This window comes from Piliocolobus tephrosceles, chromosome 3 (assembly GCF_002776525.5).
Source record: "Piliocolobus tephrosceles isolate RC106 chromosome 3, ASM277652v3, whole genome shotgun sequence".
Lineage (NCBI taxonomy): Eukaryota > Metazoa > Chordata > Mammalia > Primates > Cercopithecidae > Piliocolobus > Piliocolobus tephrosceles.
The window spans coordinates 181,009,658-181,014,585 of NC_045436.1; the positions used below are offsets into that span (position 1 = coordinate 181,009,658).

Consider the following 4,928-nt stretch of genomic DNA (forward strand, 5'->3'; position numbering starts at 1 on the left):
CTCCTCACTCTTCACCTCCTCTCCTCCTCCTCACCCTCAGCTGCTATTTTCTGCAGAGCCTAGGCTTCACTCTGCTGCTCCTAGCTTGCCTTTTCTTAGTCAACAGTGAACCACAGGCCAGCTGCAGCATCCTCATATTGTGATGTAACTCGGGGAAGGGCTGGACACAGAGCTTGTACCATGCCTTCTATCACTGAAAGCAAAACAGAGCTGTGGGGGTCTCGGCGTCCCCCACTGCACAGCAGCTCCCAAGCTGTGGGGAGAGTGGGAGTGCACGGGCACCAAACTGCGCCTCTCAGGGGTGTTGCAGCGGATTTTTTAATGAATGTTTTCCACTTCTTTATTCTAGGTCCCGGAAGAACTGGCCCCTCACCCTGCATCTCTGGCTCTGTCTGCTCCCTCTACTCCCCAGGCCTTGCTGTCAGCACCTGCAGCAGAGCTGTCCCTGCTGTGGTCCGGGGAAAGTCCCAGCTGGGCCCTCTGTTGCACGTCCATCCCTGGGTTGGGCATCCAGGGCATCAAGTCTACAAAAAATGCATCCATTTCACCTCCAAGTCAGCTCTGTGCACACCAAGCTGTGTACAGGAGAGGCCACCTTAGAAAGCCTGGGTACCCATGCAGCCTTCCATGAAGCCCCACCTACATGGCTGCTTTAGGTTCTCATCATCCTGTGCTCACCAGGAAGGCTGGCAGATTCACACTGGAAACCATGGGCTGGGGAGAAGCAGGGCCTTGGTGCTAGAGAGATCTGCCCAAGCATCCTTCTGCAAGCCCTGTGACAGAGGATTGAGCAGCCTCAGGGGCCGGACAGGTGCTCAGGAGAGAGCTGTATGCGTGCAGAACCTGGAGAGAGCCAGAGGAGGGATCGGCCACAGAGAAACCCATCGCCTGCCAGCACTGACGTGGACGTTGGGACAAGGTCAACCCCCAGCCCAGGGCTCCTCCCACTGCCCTCAGCCTGGCCAGCTGTGCACCGTTCGCCTGGGCAGGGCTACAGATGTGCCCTGCGTGCTTGTGCAGAGGCGCTCCCTGGAGCCACCTCACCAGCCCTGGCTCCCAGTGCTCACTGGGTCCCCACTGCAACAATGGAGCAGCGAGGAGACCAGTTTGGGGCCATCTAGACCCACCCCATCCTGCAGCATCTCAGTTGCATGCTGAATTGGGCATATTCTGCAAACTCTATGAGCCTCAGTTTCCTCGCGTGTACAATGGGGATAGCAGGATTCCTGGGGACAGCCCAAGGCACAGCTGTCCTTCAGAAAATGCTGGTAAACCGTGTAAAATAGAGCTGGGAAAGATAAAAAACAGAGCCAGCATCCAGAGCAGGGCCTGCCCATCGTTGGTGTTTATGTCGCCGTAGCAGCGACCAGGCAGGTGACTTGCTCCTGGGGGCAGGCCCCCATCAAATGACCTCCCAGGATGAAGTACAGATCCCACCCCTTAGTCCCCAGAACTCCTCACCTTGCAGCCCACTCCTCACACCAAGTCCTCTTCCCTGCAGGTTTCTGCCGGTGGCCCAGCCCTCCAGATTCCTCACTCCCACGCCTCGGCCCGAGAATCCTTCTGGAAACACAAGGTGAGCACCTGTGACATGCAGATTCCACAGGGTCTTTTCCACATCAGCCCCATGCCCGATGCTGTGGTTTGCCTCTCTGCAGGTGGGAAATGGAGACCCAGAGCGGTCAGGAGGCAGCTCCAGGGAGGCAGAGCTCCAAGCCACACTTGTGCCTATCTGTCTCCAAAACCCAGGTGGCCTTTCCAGGGGGAGGGTGCCCGAGTGTCCCTGAGACCCAGCAGGTGACTGTGTCAGGAGATCTGAGCAGCCCTGGCCCTGGTGTAAAGAAAGCCTGGGACTCTCTCACCAGAACCTGAGGGGTAGATTGTTGGCAGAGGCAGGGGCAGGCACAGAGCAGAGAGGTGGCCCAGAGGCACCTGACACTTAGGAGCGTGGATGCTGACTCTGCTGGGGGCTTTGTCCCTGAGTGAAAGTCACTAAGCCATTGTCATGTCCTAAAGCATACATCTCAGAATCTCGGGGTTTGGAGAAGACTTTGGGGACCTCAGTCCCCGCCCTCCCATGCTTCCTCCCCAGCTGGAGTCCCACCTCCGCACCTCCCCACCTCCCCGTTGTCCTCGGAGTCCTTGGCTGGCCTCTCTCAGCCCCCTGGGAAACTCACAACATTTGCAGCCCCATATCCCAGAAGAAGCAGCTGGGCCTGTCCCTGGGGCGGTGGGACCTGTGCTGGCTCCACAGCTACGGGACAGGATCTGGGTTTCCGGGTGTCCGCCCTTCTCTGAAGAATATATACCCATCATGGTTAAACCATAAAATCCTCCCCATATGACAACTCTGATGGCAGCTGTGGGCCACCGAGCCCTTTCTCGATCCCCTGTGCCCACACTTGGCCCAGAGCATCACACCTAATCCTTCCCACAGTGTGTGCCGTTAGTACGAGCCCCGTATCATGGATAAGAGGCACAGAGGCAGAGTGCTGTTGGCCTGTGCCCTGGTCACAGCCCGGGGTTCCCTGGTCATCCTGATGCCAAAGCTTACCACCTTCCCTGTGCTGTCCCCTCTCAGAAAGCCGCCTGCAATGCGCCTGTGTGTGTTGGGGGGCGGCGCACGTGTGCCTGGGAGACGTGCCTGTGTGGCTGTGGAGGACATCGGGACTCACCCCCTCCTGCAGGAGGCAGCCTGGGGCTTCTGGCTCATCTCTATTCTGGCCGGCAGGAGCCGGCCCTTGTCAAGGCTATCTCAGCTGCTAGAGCTGGGCTTCGGGTGTGAGCCTGTGCCTGGGACATGGGCGAATCCACAGCAGAGCCAGTGCATGCCCGGCCTCAGAGCCTCCTGTGTGATGCGAGTCCTTACCAGCTCCGAGGGTGGCTCAGCTCTCGGGAGAGGTCCCCTCCGCCTTAGGCTCAGCTCAGCCACACAGGCTAGCCTCTTACACTGCACATAAGTGCTCAACAGGGAGCTTTTGGTTAATAAATTAATGATGGAAAGAGGAAGAGAAAGGAAGACAGGGAGGAAGGAAGGGAGGGAGGGAAAGAGAGAGGGAGAAAAAGAGGAATGGAGGGAAGGAGGGAGGAAGGGAGGGAGGGAGGGGGAAAGAAGGGAGGGAGGAAGGGAGGGAGAAAGGGAGGAAATACTCTTTGTCCCAGCAGTCTTCTCTGAGCAAGGCCCTGGAAGACACAGGTCTCTGCTCTGTGGCTGTGGGCATGGCTGGGTCCATGGAGGTCCACAAGGGCTCAAGCAGAGTGTCCTGGAACCACAACAGCAGGAAGAGGGCTGTGACCAGGGCAGAGGCCCCTTGGACAGTGACCCTGAGACAGCTCCCCAGGTACACAGGGTCAGGATGGGGGTCAGGATGAAGGAGGCAGTGCAGACAGGAAAGCTGTCCTGTACCCAGCCCCCTGCACATCAGTTCAGCTGCAGCCCCCGGCCTCCACCTCCCCACAGCCCTCCTGTGTCGCAGGCTCCGAGATCACAGCCTTCTCCAGGTCATGTGAGAGGGCTCTAGTACTGGGAAAAGAGCAGCAGCAGCATTACATGTGCAATTGGGAATATTATGAAAATTATTGATATTTATAAAAAGACAATTTTTTTTCCAATCCTGTCTCTGTGAAAAGCCACGGGTCACTTTTTCCTGTGCCTGAAGTCTCCTCTGCAATGGAAGACAGCAAGGATCCTTGGAGGGCCGCCAACTCTACATCCTAGGGAGGAAATATCCAGAAACACCTAGAACACCCTGTTTTGCCAGAAAGCAAGGATGCTTTCCAGACACTGGGGATTGTTCCAGAAGGACAAAGCATCCTGTTTGAAGGCTATCCCTCCTGCCAAGTTATAATAATCTGAGCACAAAAACAATAATAATTACAACACTGATTAATTAAATCAGTTGAGTTTCAGAAGAGCTCTGGGTCCATAAGGCTCCTCACAGGAGGGAAGTTAACACACAGGGTGTCACCCCCCATGGTGCGGGCTGCAGACTTCCTCCCTAGGGAGGAAACCAGGCCAGGGCTGCCCTGCCGGACCCACCCCAGGCCCCGCCGGGAAGTGCTCCAGGGAAGGAGCACTCCAGGGAAGGAGCACCCCAGGCCCTGCCGGGAAGGTGCTCCAGGAGTCTGTACCAGCCTGTGCCACATCCAGGCTTGGATGGGGCTGGAGATACTGGCCTTGCATCCTTCTCACTCCTCTCCACTCCACGTAGGCTGGACCTGCACCTGCCAGGTGGCCATGGCCTCAGTGTGGGAGCATCATGGGGAGACCTGGGTCCCTGAGTGGCCATGACCATCGACCTAGAACAGTCAGCTCAGGACTATTATGTGGGAGCAACAATCATCCAGCTCCTTCGAGCTGCTGCCTCCAAGGGTCTCATCATTCCATTATGGATACAGCCTCGGGAAATGGTGACAGCAAAGGGGCTCATACAACATGGCCCGTTTTTATTAATTTTAACAAAGGGGAAATTGAATATACATGGGTAGTTCATTTGTTGAACCAAGCTTCTATCTGCTTATAAAGATTGGATATACGTTTGCTTTTCTGTCTAAGAGGAGAAGAGTGTTTGTTTGCAGGAAATCGAGACAGCAGTGTCTGTGTTAAGAGTAGGAAGGCAGGGCCTGCTCCAAAACCTGCTCCCACATCCCAGAGACCACGATGCCCCCAGGGTGGCCCACCTGAGCCCACATCCCAAAAGGCAGAGCTTGTTCACAGGCTCCGTCCTTCAGCACCCAAGACAGGACCCCTGCCAGTGCTAATGACCAGTCCACATATAACAGTCTGGGCCAGGGAACCCCAGGGAGGAAAACCACAAGGAATTGCCATGGACTGAAGGTTTGCATCCTCCACAGATCACCTGTGGGATGGTGTATTGGTCTGTTATCACACTGCCAATGAAGACATACCTGAGACTGGGTAATTTATT

The 4,928-nt window shown here is 56.3% G+C and overlaps 1 long non-coding RNA gene across 1 annotated transcript; it reads left to right on the top strand.

The window, feature by feature from the left end:
- The first annotated feature begins 233 nt into the window (after positions 1-233).
- LOC111539023 lies at positions 234-4,479 on the top strand. Its single transcript, XR_002730545.2, has 3 exons — positions 234-919; positions 1,502-1,576; positions 4,212-4,479. It is a non-coding gene; the product is annotated as an uncharacterized LOC111539023 (long non-coding RNA).
- The last annotated feature ends 449 nt before the right edge of the window (positions 4,480-4,928 follow it).